This window comes from Anastrepha obliqua, chromosome 3 (assembly GCF_027943255.1).
Source record: "Anastrepha obliqua isolate idAnaObli1 chromosome 3, idAnaObli1_1.0, whole genome shotgun sequence".
Taxonomy (NCBI): Eukaryota; Metazoa; Arthropoda; class Insecta; order Diptera; family Tephritidae; genus Anastrepha; species Anastrepha obliqua.
Genome location: NC_072894.1, coordinates 40,948,770 through 40,958,522, shown reverse-complemented (window position 1 = coordinate 40,958,522; position 9,753 = coordinate 40,948,770).

The following is a 9,753-nucleotide window of genomic DNA, read 5'->3' as shown; positions in this document are numbered from 1 at the left end:
ATATTGTGTAAACGCTCGAAATCGAATGGTCCATACTTATATCTTTTTTTACAATATTCTTTGGTATCTTCCTCGCTACTTTTGCAAATGCTTCCTATGGAGAATGACAGATTAACAGGTTGGATTAGCAAAATAAACTTATAGATCTTTAATTTTAAGTAAAATAGTTTAAAAACGATTTAATATTGTTAATTATAGAAAAAGTAAGTATTTGTTGGTTTTCGGATATGTATAAAAGTATGTATGTGAACGTAACACATGAGCTGAAAAGTACCGGGCCTAACAAACAAAAATCGTTTGTTTCTGTTCCAAATTAGCTTCAATCCAGTCTTTGGTTGGTCTCCCTCGACCTATCCGTCTAACCACTTGCCCATAGAACGCTATACTGGTGGCTCCCTATTTGGGCAGTCTGTACATGTGCCCCATGGCCCTGATTCCTTGACTTCTTATAAAGCGTATTGCGTTTCCATTTTTCAATTTCAATGCATTGAGTTCCTGACTGTATCTTTTCCGATATGTTCTGTCATCTCGGAGGAGGGAACAATATATTTTTCGCAGTATCTTTCTTTCAAATCTTAGTATTTGGTCGATGTCTCTTGTTTGAAGTACCCATACCTCGCTGCTGTATGTTAGTATAGGTCGCATAGGCGCTTCATACATTGCCATCTTTTGAGCCTTTGATAGCAATCGAGCCTTGCTTATTTACCGTATTTTGAAACTTCCGGTGCTTTTATTATTTTTTAACTTTTCAGACTTTCTATCACTTCGTTACAACCTAGTGATTCTATAAGGTTTTCTGCTGTAGAGTATATTTCATTTATATGGTGTGAATCGAATCTGTTGCATTTTTTATATTCTGAATATTGCTAAAGTATTCTTGCCATCTATTCAGTATTTTTACCTTTTTCTGTTATTATTTCACCTTCCTTGTCTTTGCACAAATTTGTTCGAGGCCGATATGGCTTTGTTTGGCTCCTAATAGGCATGTACATATGTATGCATCTCTTACATTCCCCTAACTGAAATCATTTTCGATACGCTGAACTTTCATGTTTATGTCCTATTTTTTTTTTTTTTGTTTTATAAAATTCTTTGCGACATGTCTTTTTTATTATATTCCAATAGGTTTTGCCTTGTCCGTCTATTAAAAATTTTTCTTTATGCTTCCTTTTTTGTGATGCTCTACAGTCTGCATCAAACCACACATTTGTGGTACATCTTTTTATGTATATTTTCCTTTTAGCCGTCCCAATAACCGCATTTTTTACACCAGCCCTGGTGATTTCTGCTGAGCGTTCCTGTGTTACTATTACTTTACTATTTATGCTTTCTTGATATGTACGACGCTCATTTTCATCCGTAGAAATTCGCTCATTGACCATTTTTGAAATTTTTTGGCTTATCTTGGCGATCCCCATATAGAGATCAGAGTCGCAGTTTGCGTGTCTCGAGGCGATCTGACGTCAATGACAGAGGCTGCGAGTTTTTTAGCAACCCATATATGATGTATCTGGTTGGCGCCGGATTCTTAGACAAAAATATGTATATTAGACGTCTACCATTATCGTTTCATTCGTCGTGTAGCGAGCGCCTTCCACCAACATCTTTGCTAATATCGGTGTTTCCCACCTTTTATTTAAATCTCCGGGTAAAACTTGTATGTCATATTTACATTCTTTTACATTACATCTTCTAGTTTTGCATAAGAAGTGTCTTTTGCAAAATCATCTTCGACATGGGTAGGCGCATACACAGCTAAAATTGGGGTGTTTGAAAATTTAAGTCAGAGTCTTTCACTAATTAGCTCGAAAGCCATTGTACTTTCTCTGAGTTTTTCATTAACGTAGATGCCCCCACTTAGCTGCCCCTTGTTTGTCTGAGCCACTGAAGAGGATTGAATAGGCATGCTTTCCTATTCTACCAGGTTCCACGAAACTTATTTCTTGTAGAGCTGCTGAGTCAATTTTGTATTCCAGTCATGCGCTATTTTGACAATCTTGCCGGCCTGCAGCATTGTTCGTATTTTCCAAGTAGTAAAACATAAATCACAATCCTTAATTCGTTGCTTAGGTCGGTATCTTTTGATGGTATCAGTTATCCGAGGCAGTTATTGTGGATTCGCGACAATAAATACCGGTATAAGGTTGCCAGCCTTAGGACCTTAGTCTAGTGGAGGCAGATCACACACTTCTTTTGCTCGCTTTCCTTCTAGAGGCGTTTCTCTCCTAGTGAGGTACCCAGTCTCTGATTAGGGTTAACAGTATCACCGCTGGAAGGATTCAAGTTAGGAGATTGACAGTAAGAAGTGATAAACAGCATGTCTCAAGATCAGTATTCGAGCTGCTTATTACTGCCCTTTGAGAAACGAAAACTTACAACACGAAATTATTTTTGATCCATTTTTTTGAAAACCACAAAAGTATCGTCACTCTTAGCACAATAACTCCCGAGCTAGAGTATCGTGAAATTTTCACAGCTGTCTTTTTAAGGTTAGTGCTAACTGAAGAAGAGGTGAATGCAATAAAACTAGTGCCATTTTAATGCTTAACATCGGTCTAAATTTAAATCTAATTTATATCCTTAACGAAATTATAAAAAAAGTAAAAGTTGTAGTAGAAAAGTATGTATAAGAAATTGAGTAGACAAGAAAAATTGTGTAAAGCTTTGAATCAACCACTTATATATATGTATCAGTATGCGTTTTAGCGACATCTAGCGCAATTGACTTGAAACTCTATGAAAGCTTTTTTAAACAAAGGCTACATCCCATGAGCCTTTCTAACATAACCATGTAGCCTAATTCAGTACCAAAGAAAAGTTTGCATGTGTTTGCGCTTTTTAGTTTGGTCTCCTCGAAACGAAATTGATAAAATGGAAAAAGAGAATCGAAAGAAAATAAAAATAATAAATGTACCACAGTTGAAGTAAAAGCTTTTATAACTAAATAGAAGTATTTTCCGGTACTGCTTTCTGCTGCACAACCTGATGGTTTAAAAGTTAGAAAAATTACTAATCAAACTACCGAAGAAGGCTTTAATACCTTACCTGTAAGGAGTATAAACAGAAAATATACCCACACATGTATGTATAATATATTAAAGAATACTTGATTTCAATTGGCTTTAGAGATAACACACGCAAGAGAAGCTAAGATATTTATTTATTTTATTTATTTATTAAAAGAGTAACAATTATAAATAACTATTCCATTTAAAGAGCTAAAGCACTGGCTACTATGGCCTTCGGCTATTAGAATAATAAAAATGACAGCGTGTCTTATAGCCTTAACTTACATCTAGATACATAATCACAAATCTTATTTAAATTGCATAACGTTGTCTGTTTGAGGAGTTCCGATGGTTTGATGCTTGAGAAAAAGGATGTTCTGATATTTTGTAGGGAAGGACAAGTATCTATCAGATGAAGTGTAGTAAATTCGTTGGAGCCACAAAAAGGGCATGTAGGTTTCGGTGAACCGCTGAGCAGGTGGGCATGTGTCATGAGTGTGTGACCGATTCTCAGTCGAATGAAGATTTTTGCTTGGTGACATAATGCAGATGGAGGGTAGATATTTTTTCCCCCAAAGGGGTTAACGTTTTTATAAGGATGCTGATAAATGTTACATTTAGTTGCTGCGTTATCTGCGGCAAGTTCTTTCGCTAGTATCTTTATGTCATTGCAAGTGATATAGTCAAATGTGTGTAGAGGTTCCTTATTCGCCTCTTTCGCTCTCTTGTCAGCTTTTTCATTACCATTTATCCCAGAGTGCCCAGGAATCCACATAATTTTGATTGCACCTGTGTGTATTGAAATTATATTGCGGATTTTTGTTATCATCGGGGTGTCACTTGTGGGGTTTAAGATAGCTTCGATTGAGGATTTGCTATCGGTGCAAATTAAGTGCTTGCTACATTTCTGGGAGGCAAAGATTACTGCTTCTAGTAACGCAGCTGCTTCAGCTGTAAATATTGAAGTGAATCTTGGCAAAATTTCGGCATAGATGGCAACACCTTCTGCGTTTGTCACTGCAAACGATGTGCAGGTGTCGGTTTTTGATCCGTCGGTAAAAATGATCTCCCAATCTTTCTTTAATGGGGAAATGGTTTCGAGAAAAATCTGGTTGTATTCGTTTGTATTAGTGGAATCTTTTAAATGTTTGGATAAATTGTTCAATATCATCGAGTTGGGAACCACCCACGGTGGATGTATTAGTATTGGAGAAGGATATAGGTGGGAATATGCATTTATGCTTGCGACATATATGGAATGTAGAACTTTTATTCATAGAAATACTGGCTCCCGAAGCCTGTGACCAAACTTCGAGGTCCGCAAGGATACCCCTAAATGTACTTTTAACTTCTAATAAATTTTTGGTATTTGAAAAAATTACTAATATACATCATCTGCGTAAATGAAGTGTTCGACATACAAATGTTTGGATATTATAGAGTTAACTTCATTAAAAGCTATGATGAACAAAATGACAGATAGAGGTGATCCTTGAGGAATACCATTAAAGAGGGGAAGGATTTGGGATTCATGGTTGTTAGCACGAACATAAAATTTGCGATTGCATAAGTACGATTTGATAGTATTATACATTTTTCCCCCAATCTTCCAGCGATTTAGCTCTTCCAATACATTGTGGGAGCCTATTCGATCGTATGCCTTTTCAAAATCTAAGCTAAGCACAGATACATGGTTTCTATCGGCAAGTGCTGAGTTAGCGAAATGTTCAAATATTAAAAGTGGATCTATTACACTAAGGCCTTTTTGAAACGCAAACTGGTGTGGGCTAAGTAGGTTATTTTTTTGGGCAAACCAGATGATTCGTCGGGAAATCATTTTCTCCAGAACTTTTGACACGCAAGGGAGAAGGGATATAGGTCTATAACTAGATATGAGGGAGTTGGGTTTATTGGGTTTGGGGATGGGGATAATTGCGGCAATTTTCCACGCTTGAGGGAATAATCCTTGACTAAATATTGAGTTGTATAGGTTAACGAGTCGGGATTTTAAGAAGGAGGGAATATTTTTTAGTATCGCGTAGTTAATTCTATCATCACCGGGAGTCTTACCCTTCAGAGAAGAAAGCGTTAAATCGAATTCTTCTATTGTGAATGGTGAATCTATTGCTACACTATCGGAGGAAGGGGAGGGGTTACGGTATTTAAAAGCGCTTATATTGTCTTTTCTTCTCTTGAAGTCGGGGTGGAAATTTGAGCTGTGGGAGTAGTTTGACCAGGTGCCTGCGAATTTTTCAACTATCTCTTCTGAGGAATAAACTGTCCCTACTGGGAAATGAATAAATGGGATATGGTTAGGTTGGGAAGAGGCAGTGAGAGTTCTTATGTCAGCCCAAATTTTTTTTGGGTTGGACTGTGGTGTAATTTTAGCTGTGAGAGTTTCTAGTGCTTGTCTTTTGCAAGACTTCAACTCATGCCGGAATAGGGCATTGTGTCTCTTATACGCAATGAAGTTCTCGTCCGTCCTGTTTCTTTTAAATTGAGTCCATGAGGACTGCTTATTTTTCCTTAGGATGGAGAGCAAGTTAGACCAGTACGGAAGTCTGGCTGTATATTTTTTAGTACTGGTCTGTGGAATTGAAACATTGGCAGCTGACCGAATGAGAGATTTGATTGCCGCAGCTTCTTTATTTACGTTGGCAGAGACTGGTATGTTATATATATTTGAAGTGGGGTTGTTATTGTTGCTATATGCATTTGAATTTGGGTTAACTGTGGTGTTATTAATAGGGCTATTGACTTTTTGCATATTTTGTGGTTGTTGTACCATTTCAGAGAAAGAGGTAGAATTTTCGTTTATTTTTTGAGGTATTTGCTGTTTATGTATGCTTATTGCTTCACGAATAGTGCACTTTCTGTCTGTTTTTATTGTAATGATTTCTTTCATTTGAATAAATTTTGGGCATGTTTTGCTTGAGGAGGGGTGGGCACCTGAACAGTTTGCACAGAGGGTGCGGGCACAAGGGGTTTCGACGTAAGGTGGGTATGCGCAGGTGACACATACTGGTGTTTTATCGCATCTTTTGAGCGTGTGACCGAGTTTTTGACAACTCTTACACCGCATTGGGTTGGGGTAATATTGTTTCACCTTTGCTGTATACCACGATACTTCGATTTCCTCAGGTAAGTGATACCGATCGAAAGTGAGTAAGACTACCCCTGAAGGAGTTGGCTTACCTTCAACATATTTAGGGAACTTGTATGCTGATGTAACACCCTGTTCTTTCAAGTTCTCCACTATTTCGTCTTCTTTAACATAATTTAAACAGGGAGCATAAATTGTGCCTTTGGATGAGTTGAGGTTCTTGTGTAACTCGAATTTTACGGGGCAGATACCGACAAGGTTTTTTGTTTGAATAAATTTGTTAGCGATGTTCGAATTTTTTACAAATAATAATAAATTACCGTCTCTTAATTCAGAGATATTGAGAATATCAGCGCTGATATGCTTCAGCGCTTTATGAACCAAAAAACAAGAAAAGGCATTAAGTGGCTTGGAAGAGTCCATTGTACTTGCAATTAAATATTTCGGATTTTCTGTTTTTATACGAGGTAGTGTTGGAAATAAGTCCTTTGCAATTGTTTGTGCTTTTTTTCGTTTACGGTGGGGGCTTGCTGCTAGAGCAGCAAACCTGTTGTCCCCGAGTGCGGGAAACATAATTATTGTTTTTCTTACCGCAGCAGTTAACTATTGTTTTTTTTCACACGCGAAAAAGCAAAAACAAAACACAAAAGAGAATAAGGTGGGATGCAAAGACACAACGAACTCGTACTGTGGTCAAACTGAAAGCGATAGACACAACCGAATCCGACGAAGCTAAGATAAATGGAGCTGAAGTATGTTCGATGACCCTTACAAGCCAAAGTAGTGATGCTATGAAGACCTCGAATTTTTAATAAATGCAAACAAAGGAATGTCAGGGAACACAAACATTGAGACGAATTAATTATTTCGATATTTAAATTATTAAATAATTATTTCTAAATTTGCTTTGCTTTGCTAAACTTTATATACCCGCACCTATTTGTATTAAATGTATAATGTATGAGAAATAGTTTCCGTCCTTTCCAAGCCAAAGTTACGAATTATTTAAATAATTAAATAATACATTATATTATGTGAATTATGTGCGATTGGAAGCTACAACTTTGCTCCATCTTTCATGCAGCATACGGATTCCTCTGACGAAAAATTCGACTTCTTCATCCATTCACTAAGCCAGTTTGCGATGCTCTCAAATAAGGGCTGACTGCTGATGGTAATCCGAAGATGCAATGTCTGGGGAATACGGCGGGTGGGGAAAGATTTCCCAATTCAGTCCCTCTAAATATTTCTGGATCGATTTGGCAACGTGTGGCCTGGCGTTGTCATGCAGTAAATTGTCATGCCTACCGTCACATGATGGTTTCAGATGGCTTAAGGAATTTATAATGGATGACACCCTTCTGATCCCACCAGATGCAGAACATAATCTTTGAAGCATGAATATTTTTTTCGCTGTCTATGGATCTGGTTCACCTGGCAGGCTCCAACATTTTCGATGCTTAGGGTTATCATAATAGAACCATTTTTCAACGCCAGTGACCTGCGATGCGGAAACCTTTTCTTTTTTGTCGTTAAAGAAGCATCTCACACGTCACCAAAGGTCTCTCGATATTCTTCTCCTTCAATTGATGTGGCATCTAGTTACCTGCTTTCTGGAACATTCCTATGCGTGCAAACGTCAACATCCAGCTCTTTAAATACATCATAAAGAGTATCAGCATTAATACCGATAACAATGTCAGCCTTGAAATCCAATGGGGAGAATCTCTCTTGCCAACAAGTGCTACTTCGGAATAAGCTAGCAATTGAATAGTAAAGTCCTATCTTGACGAACAAATCTAACACTCTACAAGACTCTCATCATGCCCTTCCTAACGTATGGCGCTGAAGCGTGGACGATGACAACATCCGATTAAGCAACGGTTGGAGTGTTTGAGAGAAAGATTCTGCGGAGGATTTTTGGAGCTTTGCTCGTTGGCAACGGCGAATATCGTAGGCGATAGAACGACGAGCTGTATGAGCTTTACGACAACATGGACATAGCGCAGCGAATAAAGATCTAGCAGATTCATTGGTTGGGTCATGTCGTCCGAATAGATACAAACGATGCGGCTCTGAAAGTATTCAATGTGGCACCAACTGGTGGTAGCAGAGGAAGACGAAGGCCTCCTTTGGATTTGGCTTCACTTGGTGTGTTCAACTGGCGCTGGTTAGCACGAGAAACAACTGGTGCGCTTTATTAAACTCGACCAAAATTGCGTAAGCGGTTATTGCGCCAATTAAGAAGAAGAAGTAGCTTCGAAGTTTTTCGGTGCCCCTTCGCGATCTTTATCACTCACTTCGAAATTGCCACTTTGGAAGCGTCGAAACCACTCTTTACAAGTTGCATTTGATGGAGCGCGATTACCGTAAATATAGATCAACATGCGACACGTTTCAGCTGCACGTTTCCTTAAAAGGTAATAATGAAGCATGACTTCCCGTAAGTGCTGTAATTTCTGGGCGAACGTATGTAGATAAAAAAGTAACTTTAGTCTTCAAACGAATGTCGACGACTGCGATCGAGACCTCACATATACACCTACAAATAATCTCCTGTATATTACTAGAGCTAAGACAAAAATAGTATCAGCAGCGACACCCCTTTTACGGAAACTTCCTTTTATATCCAATAATTTGGGTGGTTGAAAATTTTTGTAACCAAACAAAGCATAGACGTTGAGAGTTACAGATTTTAACATCTGAGTGATAGACGTAAATTTAATCTTAACACAAAAAAAAATGGAAGTAGTATTTTATCCGATTTGAATATCGAATCTAAATGAGTAATACGTGTACCAAGTTTGGGTGAATTTTATGAAGTTAGTATCGAGGTACTCGTATTTACTCAAAAGTGCGCGGGAAATCACCAAGATTTATTTGCGTCACATTTCTTTTCCTGGGTTCCTCTTCAGTAACCACTTTGAGTAACTTTTCTTTATTTACTTGGTTGTTCAATAAGTTTTGCGCTTCGAGAACAGAGGGCGTTGCTATTACCCTAATTTTTTTCTTCTTTTGTTATATTGGGACTCTCTTCATATGAACATATGTAGGTGAAGTTTCGTTTCAATCTGTCAATTCATTTTTCTTTTACAAGCCATTTCGTTCGACGTGTCACAGTATTTTCCACAATGAAAAAAATGTAATATCGTGCAGTGATGGAACTTTTATTTTTGGAAGGTTTAAAACCTAAAACAAATTATGAACGAATGTTGAAAGCGCTGAAGCTTTCGCCAGTAATTAGAACAGTAGAGATATGGGCTGTTGAATTTAAAAGTGGTCGCTCAAGCCTTGAAGACGATCTATGTACATCAAGTACGGCTAAAAATAGCAACAACACCAAATATCGTGGACAAAATACATGAAAAAAGCATCGAGTGACTGAAAGTCACTGTGACTGAGATTCAGTAGAAACCCTACGTATCTCATTGGGCAGTGTAAGCAATATTTTGACTGAAGTATTGGGTTTCAGAAACAACAACTAACAAACGCACATTCGAATGCTACTCTCTCAGCAGCATTTAGCGTATTTTCGAAGGGATAAAGTGAATTTTGTGCATCGACTTATCACTAGGGATGATACTTGGATCTTTCACCATGATCTTAGATCAAAACAAGAGGCTAAAGAGTTGTGTGAACTTC